The sequence below is a fragment of the Cenococcum geophilum genome (assembly GCF_001692895.1).
Source record: "Cenococcum geophilum 1.58 unplaced genomic scaffold K441scaffold_29, whole genome shotgun sequence".
Lineage (NCBI taxonomy): Eukaryota > Fungi > Ascomycota > Dothideomycetes > Gloniales > Gloniaceae > Cenococcum > Cenococcum geophilum.
The window spans coordinates 1,863,615-1,883,564 of NW_027137587.1; the positions used below are offsets into that span (position 1 = coordinate 1,863,615).

The 19,950-nt window shown below is 35.9% G+C and overlaps 1 non-coding gene across 1 annotated transcript; it reads right to left on the reverse strand.

The window, feature by feature from the left end:
• Positions 1-17,742: 17,742 nt before the first annotated feature.
• K441DRAFT_t20 lies at positions 17,743-17,828 on the reverse strand. Its single transcript has one exon. It is a non-coding gene; the product is annotated as a tRNA-Gln (tRNA).
• Between the last annotated feature and the right edge of the window lie 2,122 nt (positions 17,829-19,950).

Below are 19,950 nucleotides of genomic sequence, written 5' to 3' on the forward strand. Positions count from 1 at the left end.
GTTAAGAATGTATAAATATTAAGATTAGTATATAGACTAATTAGGATTTTCTATACCGGGCATAAAAAATCGCTATTAGCTCGATTAAAGGCGGTAACTATAATTGCATATTATAATACAAATAGGACTTCCCTTAAGGCACTCTTTCCCTATTTTTCTTATAAGGTGTTTTTAAGGTTTAATAAGGCCTAAAGGGGAAGTCCCCTTTTACTATTTATCTATTTATAAAATATATATAAAGGATTAAGCGGGAGCTGTCTATTTTTATACTATTAGTTTAAGTAGAAGTATTAAGAATTAGCTGTTAGACTTTACGCTACCTATACGGTATATATAGGCTAGAGAGCTTATAAGGCATTCTAACTAGCGATTAGTCTAGTTGCGGGACACTACTACTACCTTTTTAGCAGTTTGTGTGGTTAAGTAGGTTAAGCTTAGGTATATTAATAGCCTTCTAGTGGTGTAAGGAGGCTAGTAAAGCCAGCTTCCTTAATACTATACTATATAGCCACTAGCCTTTCCTAGATAGATAAATTAAGTAATTAAAGTAGTATATTTTAATAAGCTAATAACTAGAGAGTCTTTAAGTTAGAACCGTAGATCTTTTATATACCTTTAACTAACGTCTTAATTGCCTCCCCCCGGCCGTATAATTAGTTTTTATAAGGAAGTAATAGCTAAATAGCTTATATGCGTGTTTCCTTCCTTTTAAATTATACTGTTATAACGGAGTTATATTAGCAAATCTAAGCCATAGCTTAGGAAGAGATAACTATATACGGTTAAGTCTTAGTAGTTTTTAAACTAGTAACTCAAGCTCTAGTTTGGAGCTATAGCTCTAAAAAAGATTATATAGAATCTTAAAGCTAAAGCTTTTAAGGTAAGCCGTAGCTTATAGGATTATATAAGATCTCTAAGCTAAAGCTTTTAAGATAAGCTATAGCTTAATAAGAGACAACCGCCTATAGTTAAGTCTTGGCAGCCCTTTTAGCTAATAACCGGAAACCCTTTAGGTTAGGCTATTATCAGATAGTTTATATAAAGCTATTTGTTAATAAAATAGGTTAATTAATTAATAATTTTAATCGTGTCTTAACCTAGGGCCCCTAGGCTTAGATAAAGATATTTATAATATACGTGCCCCATACACATAACTTATATACATCCTACGCCACATAAAATACAGATTATCTAACACACACCCTTAGCTTTAAGCTCTTTAAGGTTAAAGCTAACCACCTTCTCGTATCCGTTAATGAGTTAATTAAACCATACTCTTATTTAAATCCTTCTATCTCGCTCTAATCTTCTCCCTTAGGTCCTTTAGTTGCTTCTCCTTATTTAGCTACTCCTTAATATCCACTATTCTAATTATATTAACGAAGCTTAAAACCTCCGCTTAGGCAGGGCCTTCGTAAGTCTATTAGCAATCGTCTCCTTTATTACTATCCATTGAAATAGTACTTATCTCCTTACGTATTCCTAATATAGCTAGTATTAATAGATGTTAACGTGTTAGAGCTTCGTGATTAGCTTTGCTATATCTTTTATAATTAGTTAGAATGTCTAGGTGTTATCGCAGTTAATAATTAAGGGCTCGTTCAGCCTTAACATTATTGCTTTAAGCAGCCTACTAATAAAGATAGCTTCCTTTACTGTCTATAATAGGGCTAATAACTCGGCCTCTATACTTAACATTATTACTATATCCTGCTTATTTGCTCTCTAGGTAATTGGTCCCCTAAATAGCTTTATAATATATCCTTATAAGCTCTTTCTATTAACGGAGTTATCCGCGAATAATACGTCGCTAGCATAGATAAATAATTACGCTTTACTTCTACCGTCTCCATTATCTTGTCCTTTATTACATATTCCTTTATTACACCCTCTACTATTTATTCCTTCCTTATCTCCTCTATAGTAGATTACTCTATCTGCCGCTTAATAGTGCTTTTAGCTTAGGTTCTAATTAAACCTTACTAGCTATAATACTACAAAAGCAATATCTAGACGCATTATAGTAGCTATATAGAGTACTAAACCCAAATTTCTTTAATATAGTATCGTAGAAGCTGGTAGGAATATAGAACGGACTAATAGGTCTATATTAGGGGACAGACGCATTAGATAAATTAATTAGTAATTAGTAGGGAGGAGTTTTAATTCTGCCATAAGAGTATCTAAAAGACGCCCTTTAAGATCTATCTTATACTAGTTAGCTATCTTCTTAATATAGGCTTCCTAGGATAGCTATAGGAGCCTCTCGCTATAATTACGTAGCATATAGGTTCCTAGGAACTATTTTAGCTCTCTAAGGGTACTTATCTAGTATTCCTTACTTAGCTCCTTAATCGCTTCTTAAGCTTTCTTCTTATCTGTCTTTTGGTAGCAGAAGATAATATCGTTAACGTAAAAGAAGACGACTATTTTACCTTTTAGTATAACGTACGGCTCCTAAGGAACCTCTTTAAAACCTAATTCGTTTAATAAGCTTATGAGATTTTTTTACTATAATAAAGGGGATTATTATAGTCCGTAAAGGGCTATTCTTAAGCGTAGTACTTTATTTATCTTTTCTTTACTAAACCCTAGCAGTAGCTTTATATAGACGACCTCGTTAAGATTATAATAGATAAACGCGTTAACTATATCTATTTATATTATCTTTAGGTTAAATTTTACGGTAATCGCCATAAGGGTTTAGAAGGTCGTACTTACTAATATAGTAGCTCTTATAGGTAGGTCTCCTAGGGCCTATTAATTTCCGTATACTATTAAGCGTGCCTTATATTTCTAGAGGAATTTATACTTATCCGTCTTATAGATAAACACCTATATTAAGCTAAAGATCTACTATCCCTTTATATGCTTCTTATCTATTTCTTAAAATAACCTTATTTAATAATTAGATTGGAGGTAGGCTTATTAAGCCCCTTAGAAATAATCTTAAAGAGGGTGTGTATTAAGGTCCTAGATTAACTATAACGGCGCTAGGGCACCGCCCCTGCGACGTCTGCAGCCTAGTTAGGGGCTCGCTTGGAGACTTGGCTCGTGTATATAGACCTGTCCTTTCCTCGACCTCCTTCCGCTCCTTAGCTTAGTATCTTCGTAATACAGCATTCTACAAGCTTCGGTTTAGAGGCATTTGTACGAGCCGTAACATTATACTAAGCTCACCCACCCGGGGGGGACTTCATTCGTTTGGAGCTCCCTCTTTACCTCGCCTGGGAAGGCCTGGATAATCTCCCACCCCCGTTCCATAGGTCCTCGAGGACTCGCGTCGAACACCCCTAGCTGCGCGTCGTCAACGCGTCGAGTCGCTACTATTGAGTTACTGGGAGCCGGTACTCAAGCAGCTAGAAGGTCTCCTATGGTTACGATTAAATGCCAACTTCAATGGCTAAGGACATAATGGCTTGCAGCCTACTGCTACCCTACTAGATTGAGCGCGGCTCTCTAGAAACCCCCCCCGACCTTTTTAACTAACACGGAGTTGTACGAGCTACAGAGACGACCTTGGTTGAGACTCAGCCTAGTACTGCGGAGAACGACATAGTGATCCTGTCACTAAGCCCAGTACTAATCCCGCAGTGTCGGCCAAGACAAGCCGAGACATAACCCGCGCCGTGCCATTGGGCAGTAGGTGCATATTGTCCGCAAAGTCCTCTAGTATGCATTAGGTTCGGGCCGACGGCCAAAATAAGCTAACTTATAACCCGCGCTGTGCCATTAGGCGGTAGGTGCATATTATCCGCGGAGTCCTTTGGAATAAATCCTACCCGTTATCCTCTGGCTACTACGCTGCGATAACCACCCTAATTGATACTGAGCTGTACAAGGAGAGACGAAATTAATTGGGAAGGACCTAATGCTAGTACCGTACTGCTACCCCAAACCCCCAAACCCGATTACCGACTGTGCCGATACGCCTACAGTCCCACTAACCGAACGATTGCGCCGATACGCCTGCGATCCGAATGCGATTTAAATACGGCCTGAACGTAATTCGAAAGTAAACCCGATAACCTATCACGCCGATATACCTGCGACACGACTCTCTAACTTATTTATAAACGCCTTATAGACACACGTTAAGTTCTTATTAACAACCACCGTACTTAATTGACCTGAACCTTACTATTGACCTAGATAGTCTCTTAATCTTACGGCCGAATACATCTACAAGTATTATAGTCCTACGTACAGGGTACTAGGAATCTGGGGGAGAATTTAAGTAATTTATAGCACTCTTAATTAGGAGAACAGATTAGGAGATTTATTCCGATTTATGGCACTCTCCAATAGCTCTGTAGATGAGCCTGTTTATTAATATGACCTCTTACGAACTATTAACGCGTTTCTCTTGATAGCCATTTGTACGACCTTCTACGAACGAGACAGCCTACTATTATAAAAGCATGTCTTGCCAGTCGTTGACAAGAATCGAAATATCGACACGTACCTTCTTGATACCTCTTTCGATACCTAAATCTAACAACAATAGCGCCGATACGCCTGCTATTGCGACTTCGACAACGACCGTACGAGTTCATCAACGATCGACTGCCTCCCTTATTGATTCGATCGTCTTCTTCGCCCGCGGTGATCCTTTTTAACTAACACTAAGCTACGCATACTAAGGAACGACCACGGTTGATACTAAGTTATACAAGCTTTACCTTAGGCATTTGTACACTTCGACAACGAGGTTAATACTGAACTGTGTAAGCTTTGACAACGAAATTGATTTGGACGAACTGGATAATAATCGTGCCGTTACGCCTGCGACCCGAATGCGATTCGAATACGACCCGAACGCGACTCGCATGCAAAATCGACCGAATGATCGTGCCAATACGCCTGCGATTAATCGACCAACGATAGCGCCGATACGCCTACTATCTACCATCTGACGCTAGCACCGTACTGCCACTGGACCTCTGCTGCCTTGCCTGCAGCTAAACAATACCTTGCTGCCTCGCCTGCAGCACCATAATTGACTTCTGCTGCTCTGCCTGCAGCACCACAAACGACTTCTACTGCTTTGCCTGCAGTATTAACTATATATAAGGGAGAGCTTTGCTCTCTGGAATACGACCCCGTTGCTGGCATTATACTGCCACCCAAACAACCTGTCGCTGGCACCGTACTGCTACCGAACGGACAAGAGCTCGTGCTAATATATATACGAGCTACAACTCCCTAACCCTCCCACCCTTATTAAAACTTTTTCACCTACCTTTTTATAAGAGGGAGATTAGGGGGGCTTTTTTTATGGCTCGGGGCGCGCCATAACAAAAGGGGGGATAGTAGAGCTAGGAGGTACCGGAGTTCTAGAGGAGGAACGACGACCAACGGAGGGCTCCTAGCGATATACCTCTCGCAGCAGCAGGAGCTGCAGGACGGCTGCCTGCCCTACGTCAACTGGGTATAGCGATATACCCCTCGCAGGAGCTGTATGACGGCTGCCTGCCCCACGTTAACTAGGTATAGCGATATACCCCCACAGCAGTAGGAGCTGCAGGACTGCTGTAAGTCCTACGTTAACCGGCATCGCGATCGAGCGCCAGATGCTAGATTTTTTTTCTTTCTCTTTCTTTTCTACAAGGGGATAAAGCCTGAGGGCAGGCTTTTTTTGGAAGGGGGGGGTGATGTAACGGCGCTGGGGCACCGCCCCTGCGACGTCTACATACAGCCTAGTCAGGGGCTCGCTTGGAGACTTGGCTCGTGTATATAAACCTGTCCTTTCCTCAACCTCCTTTCGCTCCTCAGCTTAGTATCTTTGTAATACAGCATTCTACAAGCTTTGGTTCAGAGGCATTTGTACAAGCCGTAACATTAACTAAGGTAAAGGAGGTAAGTTCTTCTTCTGTAGTCTGACATTACGTATTTTACTTAATTTTAGCTTACTGTCATTAAGTTAACTATTAAGGTTAAACTTCCTTTCTGCTAAGAAGGCGCTATAATAGGCTAAAGTAATCCTTTTAGTAATAAAGTCTTTAAACCTATTATTACCGGCCTTTTTAAATAAGTCTTTAACCGAGTCGTTAAACACCCCCTAAGTGTTAAACCCGTCTCCTATTAGCTAAACAATGTCCTAATTTTATATATCTGACTTTATAGGATACCTAACGTAAAAGGCATATAGAGATTCTTTATCTTCTTCCGTTAGAGGTGGCGTATAATATACGTCTTTAAGAGCTCTTATAAGCTTAAGGTCTGCTAACTTATTAAAGGTTTAAACTAGCTTATTAATATCGTTATCTTCCTCTTAAATTAACGGTTTAAATACTTCTTTATTATCTTTTAGGAGAACCTTATTCTTAGTTAGGGTATTAGAAAGTTAAATCTTCTTAATTAGCATGTCTAATTTAGTATATAGGTTCTCTAAGATGTCCGTTCGCTTGCCGTTAAAGAATATCTTTTTATTAAAGATAATATCCCTTATAGAGATTACGATACCCTTATATAAGATCTAGATCCTATAGATATTAGTAAAGTTATAGCTAATAAGGTAGCTAATATAGGCTCGCGGATCTAGCTTGCTTAGCCTTTTCTTCTTTAGCTAGGCATTTAACGTTATTACATACGCCTTACAGCCGTAGGCTTTTAGGTACGCTAGTTACAGTTTTTTTAATCTCCTATTAGCTAAAAAGGTATAGAACCTCTTATATAGCGATTTCCATCTATTGCTTTCTTATAGCGTTTAATCTTAAAGATAGACTATATAATTAACGATCTTATCCTATAAGTTATATAGTAAATTAGTAGTAATTCTTATTCTCTTAATAATTATACCCCTTAAGCGTTTAGCGGTACCGTTTTAAGCTTAGGTATATAGCGCTAAAGGCTTAAATATAATCCCTTAGGACCGTAGCCATTTAAGGGTTCTCCTTTTCCCTAGCTTATTGTCTAATCTAATAGTATTAACTTTAAGGTTATACCTTAGACAAATCTACTTAATAAAATCTTTAAGCACTTATAGTGTCTCCTTTTTTTTATTATACGTTATTATAAAGTACGGGAAGGATTTTCCTAAGTAGGTGTTATAGATAAATATAACTTATACGAATCTAGTATACGCTTTCTTAAAGTTAGTCTAGTCTATATAGAGGTTAAAATAAGGTTTATTAACTTTCTATTTTAAGAACCTTCGAAAGACCTAATACTTAATTTTAGCAAGACTATAGTATTAATATTCTATTATCTTAGGGCCTTAAAGCTTAACTCCTAGGGCGTTAATACCTAAATAATAAAGGCTTATAGGTCCTAGATAACCTAGATATAGATACTATAGTTATATATTACCTTTCGTATCTAGATAAATATCTGTTAACAATGCTCTACGCTTCCGTTGGCGGCGTAGTAGTTAGCTTATATTAAACCCTAATAGACTTTCTAATTAGACGTATTTAATAATCTATTATTTATAACATTCTTCTATTTAATATAGGATTATATTATCCTTCTAAACTAGAAAATTATTGTCTCCTTTATTATTTTACAGTTAAACCCCCTTATAACAATACGACTTATTTAGCCGACCGTATCGTAATACCAAGGGTATCGTTATATTTAGTATTTGTATATAAAATGCACCAAAAATTAAAATTAGGTAATGATATTATATATCTACACCTATAAAGTCGCAATTGAGCGATTGGCTACACTAAAATACGTTGTAATTGATTGCTGTTTGGTGTTCTGACTTCGTCAATTTTAGAGTCATCGCTCATGCCTCAATAGAGTTATAATTATGTCTCTATTACAATCTTCCTGCTATTCCTTATAAAGACAAAGCTTTTATAAGGCGTCAAGCGCCTTATTAAGCTTAATTTGGGGTTGCTTAATAACTTCCTTATCTGTCTCTGCATCGCGATTGGGCCCTGCGTAGAGCTCTGCTATATACTTAATAAGATCCTCCGTTAAATCCTCCACTTCCTCACCTGGTAGCTTAATAAAATCCTAAATATTTGTTACAGCACGGATTCTTCCTGCTACTTGCAGCTCTTCTGCTATTGCCTGTAGCTTATTAATAATAGGAGGATCTATATAACCCTGGGGGCGAGGCCGTAGGCCTATACAAGAGCCAAATAGTGTGGATTTGATAAAGCAGTTCTTAATTATCTGCGGTGTAACCTCCTGCTAAGCTGCAATTACCCATTAAATTACCTATAGGACATGCATCTGCTTAATTAGATCTTGGTTTTTAAGTAACTGCTCTACTATAAACCGCATCTAATATCTTCGGTAGAAGAGCTTAAAGTTTACAATTATTCCTTAGTTAAGAGGCTGGTATACGGAGGTATAATTTAGGGGAAGGAACTCGACGCGCGTATTCTTAAGAGAGCCGTTCTTGGAGGTCGTTTAAACAGCTGCTTCGTAAGCGCTAAAGCCGTTAATTAGGAGGAGCACCTTCCTGCCAGACATCCTTTTGTTAAACTAGGTAAGCTAATTAAGCATAATAACCGTTGTTATTTAGGCCTTCTAATTATACCTCCAGATAATATCCAATGAGGCTATATTAACTTTATTAGCCGTAAAGTAACGTAGCCGTTATGCTAAGCTAATTACGAGAAGAGGAAGCTTTTTAGAGCCATCTACATTGCAGCAATTGCCTAGAGAAATTTATGCCTTCTACTTCTTTATTTCTAATTAAGCCTTAATAGCTAATGTAGTATCCAGTATAGCCTTCTAAAATAGCCCTGTCTTATCTATATTAAAAACATCCTTTAGTGGATAAGGTGCGATAATTGCTCGAAGCTCTATTATGCGATCCTCTGCTCCCTCTATATTAACTAAGGCAGCCTTACCGTGCTGCTTTCTCTTGCGAATATTATTGCGAGATTTAAAGCCTTCCAACCAGCCAGTAGACTACTTTAGCTCCGCTATCTTAGCTAATATAGGTATCCGTTGCTATAACTAAGCAGCAGTAATATATATAAGCTCGCCAGAAATAGGAATGCGAGAGTTCTATAGGCGTTGGTGCTACTTAAAGAGAGCTTCTTCCAAAAGAGGTTATTCAGCGTCCCTCTTACGCTCTCGCCTGCCTTACCCGCGTAGCAATTTAGCTATATTAAGGTGCTTAAACTTATTACTAAGTATTTCCGATATTAAGGATTAATTAATTCTGCGACGGAAGAAGTTAGTAGCCTATTAAGCGAGCTGGCTTTATAACAGGTGGGGGTAACTTTAGTAGTAGGCGCGTATTTTTTAGCATTCGAAGTTGGAAAACCCATAACGGCGTTGCCTTTTAGAATTTTAATGTCTTGCTATAATAAATAAGGTAGAATTAGGTACAGAGAGTAAGATCTAAGGGTTATTTTGATAGATTTAAATCGTTGTGTGGTGGTTATTGATGGCTAAATATGCGGTGAGTAAGCGTTAAATCCAACGAATCAAAATCTGCTTATACCGATATTGGTAAAACACCTTAACGATATCACCAAAAGCCAGAATATCGTAATATTACACCAAAAAAGGATTGATTAAGGATATATATCGTAATATAGACAATATCGTTATATACCCTATATCGTTATAAGGGGGTTTAACTATAGTAGTATTTTTATTTTTAAAGTAGACGGAATAACACTAGATTTATATTAAAGTCTATATAAAAGGCAACGTCCTTAAGACATAGGATTCCCTTACCCTTATCTAGTTTTATAACTTAGATAGTAATATTACTATAGCCTAGTATAGGCACTTCTAAGCTACCGGCGATAACATATTTGTATCTTAGAGCTTTCCTAAAGTTATAGAAATAAGAGAGGTTATTAAAGATATAGAGAGTAGTTCCTAAGTTAAGAATAGTTAATAGCTTTAGTAGATGGAGTTAGCCAGTATAAAACAATTCTAGGAATATTATATTAACTTCTCCCTTAATCTTAACTTCCTAACTCTTGTCCTATTATTATTAAGCCTTATCTTCTTATTTTTTAAGTCTAATCTTTATAACTTAGTTAGCGAGATCCTTATTCTTTTCTACCTTCTTTAGCGCCCTTTTAATGCGAGTATTTTTAATTATAACTCCTATGGGTTTCTTATTTTTAAATAAATACTAATAATCCTAAATAGAATGTCCTTATATTCCGCACGCTAAGCACTTAGGTATTAGCTTCTTATAGGACATTTTCTTATTTACTAGTATCCTGGCTCTCTTTAAGCGTCTATTATATACTAAGGCTTATCCTCTTTATAAACCTTTAATAGTATTAGAGTAATCCTTAATGGCTTACTCTGCGAAGTCTATATTAAAGGTACTCCCTCCTATAGTAGTATTAACTTTCTTTAAAGGTGTTCTAAGTCCTTCTTATAGCTCCTTTACTACTCTACGGTATTTAGAAAATCTTAACTTCTAAGGGTTATTTAACTTAGTAGTATACTTTATATAATAGGCGTTGCTAAAAGGTTAAATAACTTCTGCTAATTCTTAAAGCCAGATTCTATTAGACATTTAGGGTATTTTATACTTATCTCCTAGTAATATTACATATTCCCATTAATCTAGCCAATAATTTAATTTTAATAAGTATTTAAACCCCTTAAGAGCTTCTATATACTAGTATTGTACCTTTTTCCTAATAAATAATAAGGTAGGTTCTATGTTCTCCTTTAATAAAAATAGCCATTCTTTAACTGTTAAGGAAGGGTTAAGTAGTAGCTTCTTCTAAATTAATATTATAAACGTAATTTAGATGCGGATCTGTTAAAGGTGCTCTTCTTATTTTAGGAAATACTTTATATCCTAATTATAGTATCGTCTGCTATTCTTGTATGCCCTCTATTAATTTATTAAGAGCTATATATATAAGGTTACATTTTTATTAAAATCTGTAACTTCTAAATAGGGTAGTTCTTATAGTAGACCTTATTAAGGTGCTTCCTTATCTAGGTTAACGTGGGCCTAAATTTATTTATCTATAAGAGCTTATAGTTACTAAATCTATTACTCCCAGTCTTTTAGCTTATTAAGGATAATTATAGTAAACAAACTTGATATTGGTGGAGTCATTTAACTAATAGGTAAAGAAGGAATTAAGATAAGATTTTGCCGACAGGATCGTCCTTTAACAATTAAGGTGGAATCTCGTGGAATCTTGTAGACTTTTATAGAATCTTATAGAATCTTATGGAATCTTATAAAATCTCGTGGAATCTTATCCTATGATAATTAAGGTAGAATTTCTATTAGAGTCTGCGTCCTTTAATAATAAGGTGTCAGAGTCTAACGATAAGGTAGAATTTCTTTAAATAATTAAGTAATAGCTGAATAGCTTCTTATGTTGGCGGACTAGGCTTATAACTGTTAGATAGTTTATATAGAGCTATTTGTTAATAAAATGGGTTAATTAATTAATAATCTTAATCGTGTCTTAACCTGGGGCCCCTGGGCTTAGATAAAGATATTTACAATATATATGCCCTATACACGTAACTCGTGTACGTCCTACGCTATATAGAATACAGATTATCTAACAGCTATAGCCCTAATTATATTTAATCTAAAAGTATATAGTAGTAGCTATCCCTTAATCCGTCAACTTAGGCACGTAGGTTATCGATAAGAGTCCACCAATCAGATCGGTAGGATTTGGTAGCCGTGCTTAAGAATATACAATTTGGGGAGTGGCCAAGGCTTTTAGGGGTTTTTTTCGCCGTCTTATTTAGGGGAATCTTATACTAAGTCTTCTGAACAAGATCTACATTAATTATGGCGTGATTGGGGGGCATGGTAGTGGTATATTTAATAGTTTAATTCTACGCGTTGTTCTGGTTCTGGTGTTCGCGTACGGGCCTTTTACTTTGCTCGCCCTAACGGGTCAAGGGATAGCTTTAGAAGCTAGCCGTTAGTTCTTTAAATAGCTATTAAATAGTAATTGGATAGCCTTTAGGGTAGCTATATCTCTTTAAGGACGTTTAACCTTCTAAGCTCTATTAGTGGTACTGCTCTATATAGTAAACCGTAGTTAGCCTATAAAGTATTACAAGCTTAATTGCATATAATCCCCCTTAACTCCTACTAGAAAGCCTTTAGATAATAATTAAATTACCTTTAGGTTGCTATTAGGGTAGAGCTGTACCGCTATACTGCTAATTGTATATAGGTATACCAATCGCCTTAGGAGATAATTGCGTACAATCTAGATAGCCCCTAACCCTTAGCTAGGTAGCTACTATCTCCTTTTTTTCTTCTTCTAATTCGTATCTATTTAACTATTATATACGGATACAATCTACTAGACGTCTTATTAATGTAGTTCCTCTATAGTATACGCGATTATTTTAGGGAGGTAAAGGACCTAATTTATATTCTAATACTGTTATATAGATATAATCTACTAGGCGTCTACTAGTATACCTACTCTATAGTATACGCGGTTATCTTAGGTAAAAAATAGAGAATTATAAAATTACTTAAGGGCAAAGCCCTTAGCTTACTACAAGCTACTATCTATAAGGGTATAGAATTGGTTTAAATATAAGGTATATTACCTAGGTATATAGTAGGGAGTAGGTAAGCTAAGTATAAGTTATAGGTGGAGTTAATGGAAAAGGACGATATAGTAATAAGGGTAGGCAATAGCCTTATGCGGAGATAAACTAATAAGGAGAATAGGAGGGCTATAAACCTAAGGAGCTTATAAGGAGGTGCTAAGGGCTAGCTAAAGGCTAGCCTTAATAGCCCCTAAGAGCTTCTAGGTGTGCACTTAAGTAGGGGTTAAAATAACCCTTATATGCGGTTACCTTAGGTTACCCTTAAAACAACTCCTAGATATCTCTTAAATAATTACTAGTTATATACCAGAGGTACGTGCCTATAGTATATAGTCTTTACAATCCTAGACGTCTTACCTCCTTAAGGATTTATTTCCTCTACAATTTAACTATTCCTATAATTGTGCCTTATAGCCCCCTATTTATAGAGTCCCCTTATAAAATAAACTAAAAAACGATCTATACCACTATAGTATAAGATCTGTAACAGAAATACTAACTATTTTATTTTATAAGAAAATGTAACTAATCTATATCTAAGGCTCTAGTTTAAGGGCTAAGGGTATTTAGTATAGGTAGATAATAAGCTTTGGTAAAGCGTATATATAAAGTAAGCGGCTTATAGGAGCTAGATATAGTTTAGCGTATTATCTAGGATTATTAACTTGTTAGGGCGCTAAGGCCCTAAGGGTATATAGGAACGTAATAACAGTAATAAACTGTAAGAGGTATCTGATAAAAAGTAGAAGACTAAATTCTATAGTTCTTCTATGCGGGGCGACTGCGTAATATAGGCGCCTCGCCTACGCTAAGCCGGTTACGGCAGGTGCGTCTATATGGTATAATATAACTCTATATAAAGCCTATACTTTTAAAGGCCATAACTATAATATACGGCTCTAGTATCTAGGATTTTAGAGAAACTAAAAAGGGCCCCTCTATATTGCTTCTTAAGCTACTTTAGAAGGTCTAAGTAGCCTACCTTTAAAGAGTAATAGGTGGGTATAAGCGAATAGATATAGTACTACTTAAGAAAGAAACGAATATACCTCCCTTATTGGTATATATCTAAGCTACTATAATATAAAGTGTGTTAAAGAAGCGTGACTATAACGTTTTAAAGTATACTAAGATATACCTAAGTCGGTTATAGAAAGACTCTAAGGAAGATCTCCTTAGCAATCCTAGAGCAGAGAAGAAAGTACTAGTAAAGTAAGTAAGAAAAGTAGAAAAGGAATAGCGCCGTACTAAAGCCTAGGCCCGTATATAGAAGTAAAGGAAATATATAAAAGGCTAACGCGGATAAGAATAAGATAAGCGAAAAGAAAGTAAGCTGTAATATAGTAAATACTATAGAGGATAAACGCCTAAGGACTCTATTAAGTGCTAATAAAGGTAGAAAATATAATAGTAATACTACTAAAGATAGGAGTAATAGCACTAAAAGACTAGCTCTATAGAATAGGAGTTTTAGTAAGTAACCCTAGGTATAAGTACGGCTAGTTAAGATAAATACTAAAGTATGTAATTCTTGTATACTCCTTACGTACTAGTTAAGAGGTAATACTGCCAGTAGCTAGTATAGAGGACTATAATATAATACTCTTAATATAACAAGGCCTTAAGGCGGTTACCTAGTAGCTTATTAGCTAGAATATCCTAAACTAGTTTTAGGTTATAAAGAAAATAGTAAAGAAAGGTAAGGGGGGAATAGGTACTCCCTAGAGACTCTATAGTAGGAAAGCAAAATTTAAAATACTAACACGTCCGTAAGCTTATTACGGCAGCAACAGTTACTAGGGAGATTAATAGTAAGGATATAGATAATTATAGGCCACCTATAGGCGCTATATAGATAGGGCTAAAAGGTAAAGAGATAAAATACGGGTTTTCTTATAGAGTTTTCTCCCTATATATATTTGAGGTATAGTCCGCGTAGGCCTAATAAGGATCTAAACTAGATGTTAAGTAATAAATAAATAATAACATATACTTATTTATAGTTTCTTTATATTTTAACCATCCCCTATATATCCCCCTCCTCTTAACTATAATACTAAAAGGCGAACGGGATATAGATATACTTTAGGTATTTTTTATACCTAAGCCCTAGTTACTAGGCCCTCTTTAGGCGTAACTAGTCTATAGGGAAGAGATAGGGCAAACTCTAGGGGGTTATTATCTACGCTACTAGGTAGAATACGGTATAGACAGCGAGTAACTATATACTGCCGCGGGCGATTGCCCTAGGGGTTAGGAAAGGGTATATTTGTTTACTTATCTATTAATTATAAAGTACTATTAATAGTTTTAATTAGAGATTAGAGGGCGTTTTAATTAATATCTATCTCGTATCTATTATTATTTGTTGTATTTATTGCCCGATTTAGCCCCTTTTCTAGGTCCATATAAGCTTCTACTCTCTATTTATAGGAAAATTCCCTAGTAGGGAAAAACCTTAATATAACCTTCTAGCTAGTCTTACGCGCTTTACCTTTACCTAGCCTATTTACCTTTATAATATATCTATCTTTTATATTATACTTTTAAGGTATCTTAAAAGGTCTAGGAGGTAATAGGAAGGTTTAGTAATTTACCTATATACTGCCTTTAGCTCGGCGGGGGTGTCTAGTCCCTAAGGGTCTAGAAAGGGGCGTATCCTCTTATATCCTCTAATTAGATCTTATATACTATCTAGTCTATCTCCTATCTATAAGGATTATATAGGTACCTAGGGTAGAAGGTATAGTAGTAGTTTTAAAATCTTACTATCCTATAACATTTAATAACCACTATTAGTATAGTAGGGTAAAATGGCTTACGCCTAGTACCTTAGCATTTTCCTATATTTATAGAGCCTTTAGCTTCCCTCCTTTTTAGATATTATAAACCTATAGGAATACACTCTTTTCTTCTTTTTTTACTAATTAATTATAACTAACTAACCGACCAACTAACCGACTAACGGATAGATAGATAGACAGATAGGCAGCACTGTAACTTTCCTATCTAAGAGTAGTCATACCCTCCCTATAAGGGATATTATTGTAGTTACCTTAGGTTACCCTTAGGACAACCCCTAGGCGCCTCTTAGATAGTTACTAGTTACGTACTAAAGGTATATACTTATAGTATATAGTCTCTACAATCCTAAAGGCCTTACCTCCTTAAGGATTTGTCTCTCTTACTAATCTATTCTATTCCTATAATCGTGCCTTATAGCCCCCTATCTATAAAGTCCCCTTACACTCCTATATTAGCTCCTACCTATACGCTATATAATGTTTTTATACCATCCTTACTAATTCTAAAGACTAGTAGGTTTATAGCCGTTCCCTTATATAGGTATAAAGTCCAATTTTAATAGCCAAAATTATATATTTATAAAAATTAGCTTATTAATTACTTTAATTTAATACTTATATAACGCTTTAATATACTTTATTTAGATAAAAAAAATTATAAAAAAGCTATATTAGGCTTTATAATATAGTAAGTTATAAATATTTAAATATTTATATTAATAGCTGTTAAGGTAGTATCCCTTCGACCATTAAGTTATGTCCAACGTTATCGATAAGATTTTAGCCCATAAGAAACCCTAGATTGACGAACTTTTTATATTATATGCACGGACCCATTATCTTATCGATAAGGTGGGACGCTAACGGTCGAAGGGATAGAAAGGCAAAGCCTAATACTAAAAAAGAAAATACTTAATTAAGTATTATAAAGAAAAAAGAAATAGGATAAGTTATATTATAGAGGTTAATAAATAAATGGAAAGTAAAATAAGATTAAAAACTAAGCTCCTTCTATATATATAATAAGAAATAAACTAAAATAACTAAGGTGTTTAATATTACTATAATAGAAGAAAAAAGTATACGAAAGGTGGGACCGTATATAAAGTAGTAAAAATCATTAAGGCAGCTTAACGCCATAACAGCGACAGTTACCACCTCTACGCGAGGTTGCTACGTTTAGTTCTATATTCTAGTACTATGCTAGCATTACCTCCCTACTAGCCCTATACAAGCATCTTACTACTTAAACTACCCTTTATACTAGAAGCCCCGGCTTGACTTATATCTTAGTCCCTTTATATTAGCTTTAACAGCTAATCCTAATAAGAGCCCGTGTATAAAGACGATTATAACTAGGTAATAATACGCCGATAAAATACGTCTTAAAGCTTGCTAGTAAGTTTTAGGGACTATATACGGTCTAGAGTTAGATCTAATTGTACCTCTAAATAGATTGCGAGTTAGCCCTATATAGATATACTGTCCCATATATAAGATAATTGGTATATCCGTAATAAGGCTAATTTATAGTAGCCTAAAGCCATTTTAACCTTTTTATAACTTATCACTGTAGTCCAAAGATAAAGCATATATACTTATATTATAAGATACTTCTAAGGGCAATAAGAGCGACCCTAGGGGGGGGGGGGGTAAGTAGATATATTAGGTGCGCAGAATATAAAAGCAGCTAGACGTAGTGCTTTTATTAATATTTAACACTTATTGATAAGGATTTAGTATTTTTAAATAACACTATTATAACATATTATGGAATAATAATATAAATATTTAAACGCTTTTTAATTTATATTTAATTCAATAATATGTTGTTATAGTGTTATTAAAAAATACTAAGTCCTTATCAATAAGTATTAAATATTGATAAAAGCACTGGTTAGACGGCACTTGAGTTTATAAGCAAAATACCCTAGTTTTAGCGTTACGTTATGACCAGTATGGCCACACTGGCGTATTCTTCATTTCCAGAACACAGATAAATGTTCTAGCAGACTTAGAGTTAGGATATAATTGTATAATTTGATTTATTCGTAGCTCTTAAGTGAAGGAGACGCTAAAATTGCGAGGGCGAGTCCATACGAACTTGCCGTATATTTTACGCGGCAAAGAAATGCATCTCATCACCTTGAAGGCTTCCGCTTCGGAGTTGTGGTTGCCATTGTAAAACGAGTGTCCTTTCGCGAAGGTACAGGAATTAAAAATAGAGCGCGTATAATTGAGTATCTATCTGCAGACACTGTATGCGGGTTATAACGGTTTCCAACATTAAAACTTCGAGCGGGAGGACACAGACGAAGTTTGGGTACCTTGAAACCCGTCCCCCATAAGCAACGTTACAGACGGTTTTGCTAGAAGCACAATACTGCATGATAGGTATTTTGGGTGTAGCAAAGGGGCAAAAAGCAAGATGCTAAGGTCGTGCCCGGGATCGAACCGGGGTCGCGGGAAATTTCAATATGAAATCAAAATCCCGAGTGCTAACCACTACACTACACAACCATAAAGAATTCACTGGAAATACTGATCAAGATTTCATAGATATTTCGAGGAAAGAAAAAAATTGTTATTATATAGCTATTATATACTTCTTCACGAGGGGAGTATTTCGGATACAAAAAGAATGCAAATCTCCGGTGTAGTCGTCGGCATTTGTCGCCTGTTAAGCCATTCCAGAATGACCAGCTTCGAGTGCAACACCGCTTGGAGACACCACAGGTACATTCACGACGGATAAGACTTCGACGGTAATGGAAAGTTGAAACGGAAATTGAAGCAGAAATGGTGGCTTTTTTTATTAATATCGCGAGTTGCTTCGTGGGTCAGTCAACAATACCCGTCATCACACAGCAACTAAGAAAAAGGTACATCAGAGAATTGTGTTCACTTGGTCATGACTATTAAAATAGTACTTTTTTTTAAGATAAAATACTCCCTTTTTGGGTTTAGAGATGATCGACTCTTGTAAAGACGTCTCTTAACTATTTTGTTACGTCCTATCAATATTTAATACTAATTACACTTATTAAAATATTGAATATTAACATTCAATATTCAATCAATACGATTTATTTAGTACTGGAAATTATTAAACATAAATGTTTTTAGAGCTTAAGGTAGTAGAAATACGGTCTAGAGGCTTGGTAAATAACTCTTAAATCTCTTGCAATACGTATACATTTTAAATTTATTAAGTAACTCTGTATAAGATTAAATTGACTTATTAATAGAGGGGCGGGCATTTGTTACAGCTTCCTGTTATTTTATAATAGCCCTACTAGTATATAGATTCGTTCTTTATAACGACTCCACTATAGAGTCTCCCTATACACTACTATATACTAATATTCTTATATAATATTACTAAATATTAAACTTTTATTTTTATTTTTATTTTTATATCTATTATATTATAAGTATTATTAATTCTATTTATTACCCGATTTGGTCTATTTTTAGACCTATATAGGCTGCTACCTATATAGGAAAAGCCCTATAGGGGGGAAAACCTTAGTATTTCCTTTTAGCTAGTCTTACGCGCTCCGCCTCCGCTCAGCTAAAATATCTTTATATCTTTTAGTCTACCTTACATACTATACTTCCTAGGTATATTAGCAGATCTAAAGGGAATAGTAAGAGCGTTTAATAATTTGCTAGTATGTCGTCTATAGCTAGGTAGGGGGTATTTAGTCGTTAAGGGGCTAAAATAGGGCGTATTCTTTAGGGTCCTCCTATTAAATCCTATATACTATTTAGCAAATCGCATCCGCTTATAGTAGTAGATATAAATTAAAAGAAAAAAAGAAAATCTTAATCCTTTCCCTCTTACCTAGGCTAATTAGTTTACTATAATAAGTAGGTATACTAGCAGATATCTAGGATCGTGTTTATTAATAACGGTTAACGTAATCGGTAAGTATCCTGGCCACGCAAGTATCCTAGCCACCCTACCAAAAATCGCGAAATACGTGACGCGTTACTCAACAACGAACAATTGTATTTAGTGTAGCTATCTACTGGCTATTTATTTGACGTCTAGGGCACGTACGTGCATTATGTTCTGTTAATTTGCACATGCTACACTTGCGCATTACCCGTTGCGGTCGCTCAGCCACTGCCTCTGCTGCCCCCTCCTGGGCAGCTTGTGCCCGAGAAGCCCCTTCTGCTCCTGATAGAACACCTCCCCTAGCTATATACGTGCGCCGCTGTGCCTTTTTCTTTTTTTGGCGCCGGTTCTCCATACGTAGCTTCTCATTTTCGCTTGCAAGTAGTACAGCGCTTGACATCGCCATTTCGCACCCCTTAACAAGCTGGCTAAGGGCTTATCCTGCTGGACTTAGTGGGCTATGCGTACGCTGTTTAAGATAACGCTTTAGCAGGGCCGTCTGCTGTTATAGTTCAGTAATATTATGGGGTGTCTCAGCTATCCAGGATGCATTTAATTGCAGACATTAGGGTAACGGCATCCGATATTTGGTGTGCAGCTATGCTAATACGCGATTAGGGCTATATGGAACTAGGCCAGTAGCAGCGAATCCTGCCTATATATTGTTCTGATGTAGTGCTGTTTACCTAGCCTGCCTATATAGTGGCAGAAATTCGCGTTTATTAATGTAATTAATAC